Source organism: Peromyscus maniculatus, chromosome 1 (assembly GCF_049852395.1).
Source record: "Peromyscus maniculatus bairdii isolate BWxNUB_F1_BW_parent chromosome 1, HU_Pman_BW_mat_3.1, whole genome shotgun sequence".
NCBI classification, from domain to species: domain Eukaryota; kingdom Metazoa; phylum Chordata; class Mammalia; order Rodentia; family Cricetidae; genus Peromyscus; species Peromyscus maniculatus.
In genome coordinates this window covers 25,380,462-25,398,254 of record NC_134852.1, presented here as the reverse complement: position 1 = coordinate 25,398,254, position 17,793 = coordinate 25,380,462, and the positions used below count along the sequence as shown (strand labels likewise).

Here is a 17,793-nt window from a genome sequence, read left to right as displayed (position 1 = left end):
GGGTGAAATCACCCAGTAACCTGTATCAACGCGCCAGGCCCACAGGTTTTTCTTCAGCGCCCGGGAAAGAGCACGTGCCCTCAGTCCCCGCCCACTCTTCCGGGCTGACCAACTGCTGGGCCCGGATTGGGCCGCGGAGGACCACGCCCCCTGCCCCTGCCCAATCGGCTCCCTCGCTGGGTACGCTCCCTCCTTCACAGCCCCGCCTCGCCACCCCACGTTACGTCCATCCCTCTCCTCCCCGCCACTCCCCCCCCCCCCCCCCGCACCTCCGTTATCCCGAGGCTGCTGCTCGCCCAGGCGAACCCAACCTCCCCCTGCCTCCCATTGGCTCTTGAGGTCCCGCGCGAGCGGGATGGAGCCCCAGGTCCCCGCCTTCAGGAGCCGGGCCATGCCTCTCGGAGCTGGCTTTCTCCAGAAGCCGGCGCGCGGGGCGGTGTGTGCGTGGGGAGGGGCGCCGGGGACCTGGGGCCCGGAGCGCGCGACGCCAAGAGCGCGCGCCCGCCCCCCCCCCGCCCCCCCCGGCTCGCTGGGCCGGCCGCGGCTGCCTCTGCGCACGCGCACGCGGCCCCCCCCACGCCCTCCTGGGCCCGGCCCGCGGGGGTCCTCGCGCTGTGAATCTCGCGCCGCCGCCGCCGCCGCTGCAGTAGCAGCAGCTGCCGGGCTAGCGGCGCTCTCCCCCTCCCCACCCCCGGCGCGCACGCGCACCCGCACCCGCACGCGCGCCGGCGCCCTTGGTGCCCGCGCCTGCTCGTCCGCCGCGGGCTACCGTCCGCGGCTTCGCTCGTCCCCGTCGGGCCGTTATCCACCGTCCACCCCACCCCATCCCACCCCGCCCCAAAGCCGCTGGCACCTCAGACACGCACGCGCACTAGCGAGAGGGTCTTAGGCGCGCGCACGGCCGCGGCGGCGGAGGCCGCAGGAAGGAGGTGCCGCCGCCGCCGCCGCCGCCGCCATTGCGCGGGAGGGAGGGAGCGAGCGAGCGAGCGAGGCTGGTCCGCCCTCCCCCTAGTTCCCGCCCCTCCCCCGTCCCCTCCCCGCCCCCCGCCCCGAGGGAGAGCCGCGGCGCGGCGGGAGGAGGAGGTGGAGGAGGCGGAGGAGGGAGCCCGCGAGGGAGGGTCCGCCCGGCCCCCCGCCGCCGGAGCCGCCGCCGCCGCCGCCGCTGCAGCCGCCTCAGGAACGAGTCGCCAGGGGAACATGGCGCCGGGCCCGCCGTGGCTGCGGCCGGGATCGCGGAGGCCGGGACCGCGCTGAGGGCGCCCCCAAGGCTGGTGAGTGCCGCGGAGCTGGCGAAGGGGAATGTGGGGACGGGCGAGGCGCCGGGCGCCGCCCCGCTGCGGGATCCAAGGGTGGGGGGAAAGGCGGGGACCGCGGGGCCCGGAGCCCGCGAACAATGGAGGAGCCGGAGGGGGAGGGGAGGGAGCGCCCCCCCCCCAGCGCCCCGCGGTCCCCGCGTCCCAGCCGCTGCATGCCCGGGCCCGGCCCGCGCGGCTCGCCTTGCTTGCCCTTCCTATTCGCCACTGTCCCTGCAGCCCTGCAATCCCGGCGTCTGCCTCCACACGCCCCACCACGACCCGATGGGGGATCTCGGTGTCTCTCAGCCTCCACTCGAGATAACCGACTCCCAATTCTGAGCCGTCTCCTTTCCCACTCCCCCCCCCCACATCCACCCCCCCCCCCAGGCATACCCTTCGCTGCCTCCTGGAGTCGGCTGTGCTCCTGGGACGACCTACCTCCTCACTGACCCCTCTGTATCCCTTCTGGCTCCCACTTCGGACATCCGTGGCCCTCTTACCTTATCTGTTTTCTGTTAACATCACTTTTGGGGTGAGGTCACCGGCTTCCTTCTTTGGCCTACCTACTGTTATTATTCTTGACTTAGAACCTCTTGCATCCCCAGGAGCTGTCCCTTTAGGACCTGCGGTTTCACCTCCGTGGAGATCCGTATTAGACCTCTGTTGGTAGAGGCACTGCTGCCCTCCGGTCTTTGCTTTGGACACAGTTCCTCCTTCCACTTGGGCCCAACTGCCCCACATTTCTGCCCCGGCCGTACCACGGAACCTGCTGCGCCTCCTTGGGATGCCCCTAGGCTTCTTCTCCAACCGTTCAGGGATTTAGATCCTCTGTGCCTGCTGGCTTCCTTCCCTTCTCAGTGCTTGCCGCCGATTGCCATTCAGACCTTGTCTTCTGTTCCAGACCCTTCTGCCTGCCAGCTCTGCCCCTGGCCGCAGCTCCGATCTTGCACGCACTCCCCTGCAGTGCCTGGCTTTCCGCCTCTTCGTTTCCCCCCTTTTCTGTCCCTCGGGGTGTCTCATTTCTGCCATGCCCTGTAGCAGACCTCTGCCCTTAACCCTAACTCCATCTTGGTTGTGCCCCAATCTCTGCCCCTGTTTTCTTGGACTGTCCCTCTTTCCCACCTTTATTTCAGCGCTCCTCTGCTCTGCTCCATTCATTTGCGCCCCCTCCCCTTAGCCTGTCTGCAGTAGGTTACTCTCCACCTAGCACTTGCTGCCTATGTCTTCTTGCTGCTGGTGTGCCTCTGCACCTCAGATGGCTCTGACCCTTCATACTTTTCCCCTTCTGCATTTCCTGGGCTTGCCTTTTTCCCACTCATTCCTTTAGTAGGTGCCCCTCCCCAAAGCTCCCTTTTGGAGCTGTCCATTTCCATATTTTTGACCCATTTTTAACTTGACTATTGCTGTCCCTGTCAAAGTGATCATCTTTAAAATGATCTGCTTGTGTCCCACCTTTGGTCCCTCTCAACCCCCCCCCCCACTCCCCTATTCAGCCTTTCCCCGGAATTTCCCTAGTCTGCTCTGACTCTACCTCCTTTTAAGCCCTCTTCCTCAGTTCTGACCTGACGGTGTCTTGTTAATCACTGCTTTCTTATTACTTCCGTCTCCCCTTGCTTGGCACCTCCGAGTTCTTGAATGGATGCTCCTTTTCTCTTGATGCCTCTCTCCCATTCCTTTCCTCTGACCTCCCTTGTGGCTTTCCGCCTTGTCTTCATGGCCGGTCAGGCTCCCTTTCTAACATCTAATATGGCACCTGCTTCTTGGGGCTCCTTATCCATTGCCAGCAGGCTCCCCATTGAGGCTATCCCCCTTTAGGTCTGTGTTTACCTGTTATGCATCTCTCAGCATTTGCCAGGGTAGGCTGGGGCCAGGTTCTCTAGGCACTGATCCAGAGAATTGCAGATTCTCCGTGGAGCCCGGAGTGTTTCAGATTTTATCCCCAAAGTTCTGAGAGCTGCTGCAGAGGTAGGGAGGGGTAGATAGGGTTGCAACTCTTTGCAGTTTGGAAGCTTCTTCCCATTTCTCTGATTGGCACCAAGGTTAGTGATGGTGGGTAGGCCTCATCCATTGCCCCATTTCCCCTCTGAACCTCACAGCCTTGTGTCCTTGGAAAAGGGGACTGCAGCTGCTCAGGACTCTTGAGTCTTCTCACTCCCCTCCTTGCCTCTGCAGTTGTAGACACTCCGTTGTACTCTCTCTCTCCCACCTCCGCACCGGCACCCTGGGGACTGTTCAGGAGTATGCTGCTTTGTCTTTCTTTTTTCCCCACTGAAAAGTTGTTTTACTCTAGGCCAGGGAAATGCCAGTTGTCGAGTTCTGCAGGTCCCCGGGGTGTTGTGGCCACACTTGGTGTTGACTGCTCTGGTCCTCAGAAGCAGCCTTTTGCCTTTCCTCCTGGCCTTTGGTTAATGCCATGACCTTGAGGGTGGGGCTAGACTCAGTGGGTTTCTTCTTCCTTTTTCACCTCTGCCCCCTGGAATGCTCCAGCTTCCTGGTCTTCAAAATGGTGAGAGCCTTGGTGTGGAAAGCACTTTGTGATTGTGGTGGTTGTTGTTGTTGTTGAAAGTGCCAAGTGTCACTCAGATTTCTGCCCTCTGTTATTGCCGGCACTCGAGCCACAGGAGCCCAGATGGGCGCTGTTCCTGGGCTCTTGAGGAAGCAGGAGCAGGAACCAGTGAGTGAGTCTGATATCCCCAGACATTATGAAGGACCTGCTTGGGTAGAATTGGAGACAGCTACCAAGAACTAGCTGATGAAAATGGATTTGGACATAATTCAGGTCTGTGTTCAGGTTCCCCAATGATTTTTGTGGTGGGATTTAGAAAATTCATTCAGAGGTAGGTGTCCTTTATAAAAAAGCCATCTGACCACATTCTTCTTTAACTTGGTAGGGAGTACCTTACCTTTGGTGTGTTGTAGATGTATTTATTTTATTTAAGTAAATCCACATCAAAAGTCTGTTTTTTTGTTTTTGTTTTCCTCCTCCCTGTGGCTTAGGGCAGTTGCATATTAAAACAGCTATCTAACTGTGTAGGCACATTTACTGGAAGGACTTTCTTTCTTAACTGAGCTATGATCAGATTGTTTATTTCAGCACCTGCTTAGAAATAGTTCTGTGTGAACACATTTGAAATAAAAACCCTTCACTGTCATCTACAGAATTAGACCATTGACTCATCCAGTGTTGGAGCGTTTAAGGAACTGCATAATAGATCTGTGTGGCTCTTCTAACTTTTTAGGACTGTAGGTTTTCTGGGTTTGGGTCTTTTTTTTTTTTTTTTTTTTTTTTTAATCTTCTCAGTTGTGTACTGTGGTTGGAAGTCGGTGTCATGAACACTGCTAGGCTCGGTCTGCCCCTGACAGAACTGCAGGACTTTAAACTCTGACAAGGAGAGTCTGGGGAGTTTGATGCTGTGTGGCGCTTTGGTCTGTTTCCAGTCCTGCGTCTTTGGCCTTGTGTCACAGTTACTCTCCTGAATTTATTTTAGAGTTTGTATTTTCCATGTTAGTATTTTAACATTTACTTGTCTTGTTTCTCATTTCTCGTCATGTGGAGGTGACCCCTAATTAAGAATAGGAACAATTGCTGTGTGTGCAGCACCACTACAGTGTGTGCTTCCAGAGTTTTCCTCACACTGACAGCCTAAAGAGTTCTGCATGCTCAAAGCTGGAGTCCACATGAATGGAAGAGGAGAGACAGAAAGAACAAAGAGCTGCTTTTCCTCCTAAACTGGGAACTAATGTTCCAAAAACTGTCAGATTTCTCTATGGTTGTGGAGACTTCAATCCTGGAATTGACATTTGCTTTCATGATGGAATTGGGTGCTACAGAAATGTGAGGTGGTAGCCTTGGCCTTCTGGAACGGCTCCTGTGCCAGTTGGGGTGGAGTGTGAAGTAAGAGGCGGCAGCAGATGACTTTTTTCAGTGTACTAGCATGTCTTCAAGGGCTCCTAACCCTGTCTAGATTTTTAGAACTAGCCTTTCTTAGCCTCTACCCCCTCTTTAAAACTAACCTTTCTTTGTACTCATGTCTCCTCTCTCTTGCCCATCACCTCCTTTTTTAATTGGCCTGATGATGCCCCAGGACGAATAACAAGTCAGAAACCACCATTCCTCTTCATAGCAGGTAGATGGGTGCCAGTATCTGGTTCACATGGTGACTTTGGGAAGGGTGTAGGTTACACAGCCCATGGAGATTCACTCATGGCTGTGTGTGGTCAGTCTTCCAGGGATGCGTCATCCCAGCTGAGGTGGGCAGTGTCGTCGGGATTGCTTTCCCATCCTTGGTCTGAGGCAGTCCCCTGAAGGGTGTCGGACCTCCTGCAACCCTTCTTGTCATCTCCTAGGACTGGTGTCATTTGCCACCTGGCAATCTAGATAGTGTCTTTTGTTCATTTATTTATGTATATTTTTATTTATTTGAGACAGGCTCTCACTAGCCCCGGCAGGCTTCTGTCTGGATCTGTAGCTGAGGGTAGCTTTCAAGTCATCCTTTTGCCTCTCTCTGAGATGCTCGGGTTGCAGATATGCACTACCACACCTGGTGTAATTTATCTAGTCTGTGTGGCATTTGATTAGTCATTTGCTTCACTTACTTACATTTTCTGCCTTTCATAAACCCCAAGATTCTTTGCCTGTTGAGGGATGGCAGAAATGCCGTTGTGGGTCCTGGAGTTGGGTAGAACCTAGTTGGAAATCAGTACCCTGTGTGCAGGTGGGGAATGAAAGGCTCACCTGAGGTGATGTTGTAGGCTTCTGCCGTATTAGAAGATGATTGGACACAAGAGCGGGGCCTGCTTCCTGTCTAGGCCTTGTCCTAATTAATTAGGACTGGGGACAGCTTGCTTCTCCGCTGGGCTGGACACCGCTGTCTGAAGTCTGAAGTCCAGCCCAGATGTAGACTCCGTTCAGCAGAACATGCTGCTAGACGAGCGGGGGCTGGGGCTTGGACCCCCGCCCTTGTTATGTCCTAAAACAGGGTTGAGATGGGCTTTTCCTGGCCTTGGAGGACACTGAACGGGACACTTTTTTTTTTTTTAGTAGAAAATAAACACTGCCACTTTCTCAGCCATTCACATGGAAATTAGTTTATAACGTGGGGGATGGGCTCTCCAGATTGTGTTAGCTGCATAACTCAGCTTACACCTCTTTTATAAAATGGTAGGGAATTTCTCAAGCTGAGTCATTGTTGACCTAGACTCTCAAATAGCAATGGTCTGAATAGTACTTGAATTGCTGGTATTAAGAAATGCAAACAGATCCATTGGTGTTCATCTTCCCAAAAGTTTATTTCTATTAAACTTTTGATACAACACTTTATCAGAATTTATCTATAAAGAAGTCTTGAAAATCAATGGGTACCTGTCAATCTTGACTTTTCATTTATGGGCATCTCTGATATTGAGGAACACCACTGAGCATAATGGAGGACTGGGCACTTTCAGCCATGAAGCATCATTACAGAAATGTAATATTTGTTTTTGCTGGAAATAGCCAACTTGCCTAAATCCTTGACATTCCCTTGTGAAAGGAGTGCCTCTGTGTTATGGACTCTGCAGCAGTTGCGACTTCTGCATCTCTTGTAGTGTTTTCATTCATCTTTGTTCGCCTCGGGCCTTCTCCTGACTTGGACTATACCTTTTCCTGGTCACTGTAGTGAGTTGGTGATTGAAATTGAGCCATTGAGAGAAAGCTTCCCATGCTGTAAAAACATGTTGACGAAGCCAAGCACAGTTGCGTACATTATGGTCCCAGTGCTTGAGAGGTAGGTAGGGGGAGGAGGATCAGATGTTCAGGGCAATCCTCAACTACTTAATGAGTTTTAAGGCCAGCCTGAACTACATGAGATCCTATCTCAAAAACACCCAAAAAGCCAAACCAGCTGAAAAAATGTTTAAAAAAACTCCCATTCTGACCCTTTGAACTTACTAGCTGTGTGATTAGGGCAGATTGTTTGTCCTTCTTGTAGAAAGAAGGGATTTTATCAGATGGCTCCTACTCTGCATTATTGTCTAGCCAGCTAGACAAAAATGGCAAGTTTGAGAATTTTATTTCTGTTCTAGACTCAAATCCAGGTATCACAAAATTAGGTAAAATTTAGTCTAACAGAAAGAAGCTACAAATGTTTGGCCAAGTATTGTCTGCTTAACTCTTTAATTTTTGATTTTTCGAGACAGGATTTCTCTGTGTAACAGTCTGTCCTGGAATTCACTTTGTAGACTAGGCTGGCTTCGAACTCAAGAGATCCGCCTGCCTCTGCCTCTTGAGTGCTGGAATTAAAGGTGTGCCCCACCACCACCGGCTTAACTCTTTATTTTCTTTTAACTCTTATTTTCTTGGGAGACCAGAAGATCTTTAAGTACCTCTTGAGTGAGTCTTTTTGGTGCTGGGGAGGAACCCAAACACCTGCGGTTGGGCATGTGCCCCACCACTGACTTTTAAGGCCAAGATTTTCTTCTTTTGAGAATGTTCTTTAGACAACTAGAAATGTACAAATAGAGTATTGCCACAATTTGTCAATTTACAATTAAAAATGAGGAAATGGGTATGTAGCTCAGTGGTCGTCTTTTGGTCTGGCATGCACAAGGTCCTGGGGTCCATTTCTAGCACGGCAGTCAACCAAAGGAAAACATTAAAAGGACACGGGAATGCAGGTGTGTGGAGAGAAAACACTACTGCTTATTTCTAGTTTGTTTCATTGCTGACTATGATGATCACATTTGTGTGTGTGTGTGTGTGTGTGTGTGTGTGTGTGTGTGTGTGTGTGTGTATATGCGCACGCCCGTGGTCAGAGGTCAGAGGACAGATTATGAGAGTCAGTTCTCTCCACCATGTGGGACTTGGTGTGGATCGAACTCAGTCAAACTCAGGTTGTCATACTTAGTGGCAAGTACCTTCATCCACTTGGCCATTTTGCTAGCCCAGCCCGCTGTAATTATTTAGTAACTTTTGAATTGCAATTGGAAAACAATGTTGGAGTGAGAGTATATTAGCCAGCTAGAGCTAATGCATAGCCTTCCTAAGTACAGAAGATTTAAGAATACATTCTTTTGGAGGACCTGGTTTATTATCAGCGCCCACATGATGGCACATAACAATCTGTAATCCAAGTTCCAGGGGTCTGACGCCCTCTTTTGGCCTCCATGGACACCAGACACACATGGTGCACAGACATACATGCAGGCAAAACTCCCATACACATAAAATGAAGATGAAGAAAAAAAATACATTGTATTGAACCTTTTCCTATCTGTGATTACATGAAAGGTCAAGATCATGGATTTATCTCTTGCAGCCCGTGTTAGGCATGAGACAAAAGGAAATGATCACTGTTAATTGCCACAGGTAATTAAAAAGGGCTCTTTGTTCGGGAACAAATTGATTGTGTACAAATGAAAGTCAGTGCTGCATTAAAACAAGATTATTGGAGTTTTGAAATTCATGTCTTCAGCAGAATAGTTCACAGCAAGAGGACCACCTGGGGTGGGTGTGGGTCCTGCTGCTGGAGAGTGCCTCCCGAGTGCCCGGATTAGAGGTGTGGCCACCATTGCCTGGCTATTGTCTTTTATTCTTTTTTTTTTTTTTTTTGGTTTTTCGAGACAGGGTTTCTCTGCGTAGCTTTGCGCCTTTCCTGGAGCTCACTTGGTAGCCCAGGCTGGCCTCGAACTCACAGAGATCCGCCTGGCTCTGCCTCCCGAGTGCTGGGATTAAAGGCGTGCGCCACCACCGCCCGGCATTATTGTCTTTTATTCTTGATTTAAGAAAAATAAAGTTAACTATGTTGGTTGTATTATATATTTTTCTATATAAACATGAAAGAAAAATTGTGCTGAAAAACAAGAAATTAAGAACGACAAGATCTTTTGGACTCTAGTCCCTCCAGGGCAGTCACTTTCTCATAGAGTAATCAAATTAATTATTAACAACAGCCACTGCTTACTTTGTACTAGATGCTGCCAAGTACTCCTTCTTTCCTCACAATCACCCTCCCGAGTGTGGAGTATTGACAGCTTCTAGGTGGGAAACTGAGGCACGGGAGTGAGGGACTGGCCCCAGGGTTCCCTGGCCAACGATCCTGTATGCAAAACTTGGTCTGCCTTTGCTTTACCAGCATGCACTACACAGAGGGATCTCTCCCAGATGAAGAAGAGTCCGTTTGGCGGCTGGCAGTTGGAACGTAGTTCTGCTCAGTAAATCCCTTAGCCCCCAAGTGTTCTTGGTTTAAGGAGAAAGACTTTTTGGTCAGAGTCAGGAGTAGCCATGAAGTTAGTTGTGTCTTTTTCACTTAGGGGGCTTTGGTGGCGGTGGTTGCAGTGAGAAGACAGGGGTCTCATCTCATTAGATGGCCCAGGCTTACTTTGAACTGGAGATCCTCCTGCCTCAGCCTCCTGGGTGTTGGGAGTACAGGAACAGGTCACCTGTCTTTTATGGGCCAAAAGTGTTTTTAAAGAGCTAAGTAATTTAAATAAATAACACAGAAAACCCACAGGGAGGTGGAAGCAGAAGGATCTTGAGTTCAGAGTCTTCCTCAGCAAGATTGGGAGTTTAGGCTAGCCTGAGCTACAGATCCTGTCTCAAACAAACAAAAAAAATCTACATTGTTTTACTTAATATCTAATCTGTTTAATTTCATCTATTCAAATAATTTACGTGGTTATGAGCTGCTGAGCAGAAGAGGAGAGCAGGCTGGTTCCCTGTAGCTCCTCCTCTGTAGGAGAACAGAAGTTTTATTTATCCTTTTCCCTCCCCATTTAGCCTCTGCTTGGGTGATGATGATAAGTTGAGGGTGCCAGTTACACAAATCGAGCGTCCTTCTCCCCGAGAATGTGGGCCACTTAGGAAACAAAGGCTGCTCTTCCCTTACAGGTAGCACAAGGAGCATACTGTTTCTGTACCAGAAAGTACAAATTTTAGAAGGCCAGTGGCCTGATTCTTTCTTCCTGATCTTATCTTAAAGAACTAAGTGTGACTAAACATTTCAACGCAAGAATGCATTGACTGGGTTTAAGACAGATTTCATCTGATGAAAAATTTTTTTAGGAAACTGGTCCAGTTCATGTTTCTCTTGAATAAAGAATAATTTGGTCTGGTGTGTAGCTGAGTGATAGAGCACTAGTCTGTACACAAATTCGACTTCCATCCCTAGCACCATAGGGAAGAAAGAATAATTTGGAAATTATGTTTACCCCATTGGCTTTTGTTGTAGCTATTTAGCAGAACAGCTGTATGCATGGCAACACATTTTTACTCGCCACTTATTTCTGCTCATGGGGGTTAGTTCCAGAAGACTTGATGGTCAGTTGCAGTGCAGAGGAGTGTATGATCGTGAAATTGCAAGTTTGGGGTTGGGCGTGGAGGCATACCTGTAATTCCAGCATTCAGGAGGTGAGGGTTCTTGAGTTGAGGCTAGCCTGGGCTACATAGCTAGTTTCTGTTTTAAATTAAAAAAAAAATTAAGGCTGGGTATGGTGTTGGATACCTTTGTTCTAAGTGCTGGCGGAGGCATTTGACTTCTAGGAAACGAGACCCTATTTAAAAAAATAAATAAAACCAGGTGGTGGTGATGCACGCTGTTAATCCTAACACTCAGAAGGCAGAGGCAGGTGGATCTATGTGAGTTTGAGGCCAGCCTGGTCTACAGAGAGAGTTCTAGGACAGACAGAGAAACCTCGAAAAATCTCGAATAACCTTGAAAAACCAAAAATAAACAAACAAAACAAACAAGCAGAACAAGTAAGAAGAGACTTTGGGCGCTCTGTGGGATTTTTTTGGTTGTTGTTCCTCTTGTTTTGGTCCCAAGACCGAAGCAACCCAGGGCCTCCAGGCTCATACCTTAAGCCTTGTTGCGTAATTTTTACTTCTAGAGCAGCACCTGACAGATAATCTGTTCATTGTTTGTTTAGTGTTTGCTGAATACAAAATGTGAATGTTGGACATGACGATGTTCACCTATAATCCAACACAAGGCAGAAGGGTTACAATTTAAGACCAACCCGAGCTGCATGAGATCCTGTCTCCAGAAAAGGTGGAGAAGCATTCTGGAGATTTATCTATAAGAGGGTCCGCCTAACATACGTAAAACCCTAGGTTCCACTGCCTAAAAATCAGGCATTTGAGTTTGAGGCCAGCCTGGACTACAAGAGACCCTGTCATTATTGTACCATCCTGTCTCCCAGAAGGTAAGGTTTTTAGGAGAAACCTGGGGAGGATGCAGCTTGAGTGCCTTGGTCCTTAGAGTATTGGGATTCCTCAGGCTGTTTTGGGGGAGGAACCTTTCCTCTGCTGTTTCCATTTCCTTTTTGACCAACCTTGTGATATCAGGCTTGTTATTTTTATTGTGAGTTGTCTGTAAAATGGGCTTAGTACTGACTGCCTGCTTAGTCTTTTATCATCGTGGACTAAATGTAGAGTGATGATGAGAACTCTTGTTAAATTGAGAAACCTTGAGCTTGTGGAGAGGATAGACAGTGTAGGAATGTTCAGGTCAGCGTTGGGCTGCCTGTAAGTGGAGCAGGCCTGCTGCTGGGCTTGTTATCTCTTAGTCTGTGCAACAGCTGTCTCTGCAGTCCAACTGCTAGTCACTTGCCCCCAGGTCACAGTGACCCTGGGTCTTATCAGCAGGTATCTCATATTTGGAGATGTTAACTCCAGGTCACAGGTCAAGTATCAGTTGTTAATGTTTGTCAGACCTTCCAGGCCAGGCCCCAGCCACTTTCTCTCTCAGTCCTTTTCCTCTCACCTAAGGCCAACACCCACCCCCAATCCCCGCCTCAGGCAAGACAAACTGTGGTGCCTCAAGTACCTCCTGAGTAGAGCAGAGCAGACTGCCTCAGTGTCTGCTCTTAGGGGCAGAGTGCAAATTCAAGTTCTCAGGGCGGATTTGGGAAGCTTGGAAAAATGAATGCCTGGGTCATGGTCCATGCTTAGCAAATGCCTTTGTTAATGCTGTGATACCTGAAGTTGCCTGTTGAGGTCCAACTGAGAGGATGGTGGTGGGAAAGCTTACCAAACACAAGTTCTTAATTTTACCAGGGGAGAGGCTTGGGGGAGAATATGAAATTGCTCAGCTTTGTTTTATTAAAAAGCAGGCCCCAGGAGCAGAATAGAAATAGACTTTCCCAAGAAAGTTGGTGGGTTTGCATGGACATAGGAAGGTGTGTGTTTTTAAGTCTCACTTTACATAGATGGGAAACTGCCACACACCAGCAACAAAATATGTGGCTAGGTACTCAGGCAGCTTAGATTCATGCCAAGGTTCCTCCATTGTCACCATAAAATAAGTTATTAATTCAGTAACTAACAGGGTGTTTATGAAAGTAGTAATGAACAGTATTTTCATATAGTAAGTGTTCACGTAATAGGGATTTTTATTCCCAAAGAGTAAGTATTGTAAAGTATTCTGCTTGCTTATACAAGTCCAAGGCATCCTGTGTCTTTTCCTTTTTCAGTCTCACTACAAGCCGTTGGGGTCACAGGGAAACACCGTGATAGTTGATTTCCGTGGTGCCTGGGGCTGGAGAGATGGCTCCATGAAGAGCACTGCTGCTTCTGCAGGGCCCCAAATGGTCTTGGAGATTCCAGAAGTTCTGTTGCCTACTTCTGGCCTCTGCAGGCACTGCATGCTAGTGGTGCACACACAGTAAGATAAGTCTTAAAAAACCGAAGATTGAATCCTCGGGGCTCCTGTGTGATCTGCAGAACACTTGGCAGTTTGGCCTGGCCTGCCCTTCCCTCCCAGCTAGATGCCTGCCCTCAGCCAAGGGGAGCCAGCAGGGCTCCAGAACAGTGTTCTTACTCCGCTGGTTTCTGGTGAACTGGCTCTTAACTCGGAAGTGCTCCCTCAGTCCTTTTGCTTGGTGAGTTCCCTGTTCATCCTCCAGCATCTCGGGGTCTGTGTTTTGAGACTCGAATGTTTGGGTCTTCTCCTGTTCATGAACTCTAGTGGTCACTTGTTTCAGTATAGTGCCATGTTCATGGAGTTCCGTGACAGGGTCACACAACACCCGTGCTGCTCCGTGCCCTGTCCCCAGCTGCCCTGTTGCCCTCCTTAGAGGCAGGCACCCCTGTGTTACTAGAGGTGTAGCTGTGTCAGCCTCTCTCCTTGCCCGTGAGTAGTCCATGCTGTGGTCTGCGCCTCGATCTTTTTTGTTTAATGTCTTGGGAGATCATTTCATACTAACACAGAGGGGTTGGGGTTGGTTTTGCTTGCAGCTTCGTGGTATTCCATTAGACAAGTGCAGTGCTGGTGTGCTCCCAGTCAGTGCTGCAGAGAAAACTTCTGGGGGTCATTTGCCATCCAGTAGGAGAACTCTGAGGAGTGGATAATATCTTTTTGTTTCTCTTAAGATGGGATCTCATGTGGCCTAAGCTGGTTTTGAATTTCTGATATTCTTGCCTCCACCTTGAGTACAGAGTATAGGTGTGCATCATACTAAGTTCTACACTGTGCTGGGAAGTAAATCCCGGGCTTCCTGCATGCTAGTCAACTGAGCTGGTTCCCAGTCCCTTTTATGTTCTGTAGACAGAGCCTTATTCTGCAGTGCAGTCTTGCTTGAAACTCAAGGTAATCCTGCTCTCCTCCTGGATGCTGAGATTACTGCTATAAACTGCCATGCCTTCTCCTTCATTTCTTTCTTTCCTTTTTTTTTTTTTTTTTTTTTTTTTTTGAGGTAGGGTCTCCTTACATAGCCCTGGCTATCCTAGAACTTACCAGACTAGGCTCGACCTCACAGAGATAACCCATCTCTGCTTCTGCCTTCTGAGTGCCGGAATTAAAGGTGTAGACAGCACATCCAGCCCAGCTCTCCCTTCTGAATGCAGGTTTGTTCATTCCTGTTGTTGGTGGTGTTTAGCAAGGTGCCTGGCATGAGTGCTTAATTGGGACTGGTTCCTTCTGTTGTTGTTATTTCCTGTCAGTATTGGGGATTGAACCCAGCACCTCTGTGCTAGGCTGTCCCCTGAGGCCTGAACAAAAGATGGGAGTATTGTAGCTGGGGAGATGAGATAGATAACTGAAAGAAACTGACATTAGCACTACCTGCGTGCAAGGCCTGCAGGAAACCTCCAGCTTGCAGCTTTTTCTCACAGCTGCTGGCTTAGAGCCCATAGGACATGGTTGGAAAGTGTCTGTTGGGATGGAGGAGACTTCCAAAAACCACCTCCTAATACAGCAGTCAACACAACATCCCTCTCCCCTGGGATCTCACCCCTACAGAAAGAACCCCCTTGAGGTTTCAGCCAGGGAAACTAGATCCTCCAAGCTGTATGTAGATGACTGTAATAATAACAGCCAGCACCAGGCCCAGGGCCCTGTCTGCCAGGCGCCATGCACATAACACACACACCCTATGAACTTGATACTGTGTTTGCTTCCATTTCTCAGATGAGGAAACTGAGGCAGTATGGCTAGGTGACATAGCTGAAGGGTTCAGAGGAAGGTAAGGACGTGTTTTATTAGTTCAGAGTTGAAGTTTGATTTCCACATTAACCTTGACTCAGATGAAGGATGGATAGTTAATTCCAGCTATTTCACTTTTTTTTGGGGGGGGGCGGGGGCTAGTTGGACTTTTTAATGGAGTTTCATTTGTGTGTGGGTATGTATCTGTGTTTAACCAGTATCTTATATAACCCAGGCTGGCCTCAGACTTACTCTGGAGCTAAGGCTACACTTGAATTCCTGTTCCTCTTGCCTCTACCTGTCAAACGTTGGGCTAACAGGCATGGGTAACTATGCCTGGCTATAGTTTTTGTTGTTAGGCTTTTGGTTTTGGTTTGTTTTTCACTTTAATCTCTGCTTAACTTAGCAAAATTCAATTAGAGTCTGTTGCTTATTCATTTTTCTGATGCCTCCTTGAAATGTTTGCTTCTTAGGTTTGGGAAAGAGCTCTGGTATTTCGTGATGCTGCTACAATGCCATTGGCTTGTGTTACCAGCATACTCTGGAATACATACTATTATGCCTGTTTCATTACCCATACCCCCCCCCCACTGCCCCCATGCCTGTATTTTCAAGTCTGAGTTAGCATCTGGACTTATTTTATGTACCAGGGGATTGAACCCAGGACCTTGCATAAACTAGGCAATTGCTGTGCCACTAGACTATATCCTCATCCCATTGATTTGTTTGATTGTTTTTTTATTTAGGGTCTCTGTAAGTTGTTCAGTATGACCTTGAATTTACTGTCTAGCTCAAGCAGGCCCTCAACTTCCAATCCTCCTGCCTCAGCTTCCTAAGTATCTGGTATCACAGGCCTGTGCTTGATAACTTGGGCATGTTGTGACTTAAACTGTCTAGTAGTGTGCTCTGCATTAGTACTTGACAGTTTTTGCAATGTAGCTAGCAGATAAAGAAGCCAAGATTTTAATTTTATTTAATTTTGATTAACTTAACTATCAAAATGACCTAGAGAATGTGGTACAGTCTGGATGATAATGAACCACAAAGGACAGCCCTCACCCACTTTGCTTCCTCTTCCTCCTCCTCCTCCTCTTCTTTCTTCCCTCCCTCACTTCCCCCATCCCACCTCTGGAGGAGGGTTGCTTTCTTATGTTTTTGATTTTGAGATTAAAATCTTGTTGGGTAGCTCATGTTGGCCTTGAACTATGAATCATTCTGCCTCAACCTCTGAGTGCTGGTACTACAGATGTGTGCTATTATACCCAGCTCTTTTAAAAATTAAGGACAGATTTGACCATTTGCATCAGCATTGGAATGATTCTGCACAATGGGGTTTTTGTTTTCTTTTTGTGGTGCTGGGTATGGAACCCAGGGACTCACATATTGTTAGGCACTCAACCTGAGCCACACCACAGGATTTATTCTTGGTCCCTGGAAGTGGACATTGCCCAAGGCTGTCGGTTTGGGGAGTTTTGGGAGATGGAGGCTGAGTGAGTATATATAGCAGAAGTATGACTAATGCTGGTAAAGTCTCTGTACAGCGATTATTACAATGCAGTGGATCACTGTCTTAACAATCAGAGGCCTCTGTGAAAACCTGGGAACGAGATGAGTCATCCTTCCCAGCCTTCCAGAACCCCAGGTAGATTTGTAGCATTTTGTTCTGAGGGCTCTTTGGGGGTTCTCTGGTGCTTGTGTTGGAGTCTTTGAGAGAGATGAAAAGGACCTACCTAGCTTTTGTGGGCAGAGCTGAAGAAGCAGAAACAGGTCTTTTTTCTTGCATTGGAGAAACAGCAGTTGGTTTTGTAGGGTGTGTGTGTGTGTGTGTGTGTGTGTGTGTGTGTGTGTGTGTGTGTACATCTCTTTAAAGGTGAGTTCTCGTTCTGTTACATTTCTGAGAACCCCTAGTTCTTACTCCAGGTCATGGTTCTATCCCTTGTATTCTGTACTGAAATGTGTTGAAGTGGGGGGGGGGGGATGGGGAGGCCTAGAGACTGACAGTAAAGAGTCAAACAACAATGTTCAGAAGTAAAGGAAGGAATTTTAGGGAGTCTTTGAATAAGTGAAATGGGTGTAGGATCTTGTTGAATTCTGGAAGAGAAAATGGATGCTGGATAATTGGTGAAATAGGAAAGAAATCTTTTCCTTTTTTGTGGAACTGGGGACAGAGCCCAGGACTTTGACCAGAAGTGGCAAGTTCTCTGCCCCTGAATCCACCTCCATAGCCTATAGTTTAATTTTTGTCCTGAAGTTCCTTTTCTCTCCTTTCTTCCTTTCCTGCCCCCCCCCCTTTTTTTTTTCAAGACAAGGTCTCATTTTGTAGCCCAGGTTGGCCTGGAACTCAAGGTCTCCTGCCTCTGCCTTCCAAGTACTGGGATTTACAGGTGTGTGTCACCATGGCTGGCTTAGTTTTTCTTTCGACCATTATATTATATATTGATTGAGTCCTGTATGTGCACTTGCGTGGGGTCAGAGGACAATTTTTAGGAGCTAGTTTTCTTCCTTTATCATGCAGATCCTGGAGACTGAACTAAGGCTTTATAGGAATCCCTTTACAACCTGAGTCATCTCGATGGCCATGGACAGGGAGGGCTGGACAAAGGACATATGGTAACACTGTAATATATGAAGCTTTTCTTCATTGTAACCCAGACTAGCCTGGAGCTCTGAGTATACTTCAGGCTGGCATCAAATACACAGCAATCATCCTGCTTTTATCTTTTTTTGGGGGGGTGTTTTTTTTTTTTTTTGTCTGTGTTTTTTGTTGTTGTTGTTGTTGTTGTTGTGGTTGTTGTTTTTCGAGATGGCGTTTCTCTGTTTAGTTTTGGTGCCTGAATCTTAACTCTGTAGACCAGGCTGGCCTCGAACTCACAGAGATCCACCTGGTTCTGCCTCCCGAGTGCTGGGATTAAAGGTGTAAGCCACCACCTGCCTTAGTCTTTTGAGTATTTGACATGCATAGGCCACCAGATCTGGATTTTCTGCATTTTCTCTCAAATTATTTTAAACTGTACTTAAAAGCCATGACTAGCAAGAGTACCCAGGGAGGCATGTATGTAGGTGAAACTTGTTTATATTAGCCTCCCCACCCCTCAAAACCA

At 48.4% G+C, this 17,793-nt stretch overlaps 1 protein-coding gene across 1 annotated transcript in view; it reads left to right on the top strand.

Annotated features, from left to right (window-relative positions):
* Positions 1-1,094: 1,094 nt before the first annotated feature.
* Positions 1,095-17,793, top strand: part of Arhgap35 (Rho GTPase activating protein 35) — a 112,283-nt gene continuing 95,584 nt past the window's right edge. The window contains exon 1 of the mRNA XM_006991467.4: positions 1,095-1,271. The gene's annotated coding sequence lies outside the window, so the exon portion shown is untranslated. The remainder of the gene's footprint in view (positions 1,272-17,793) is intronic.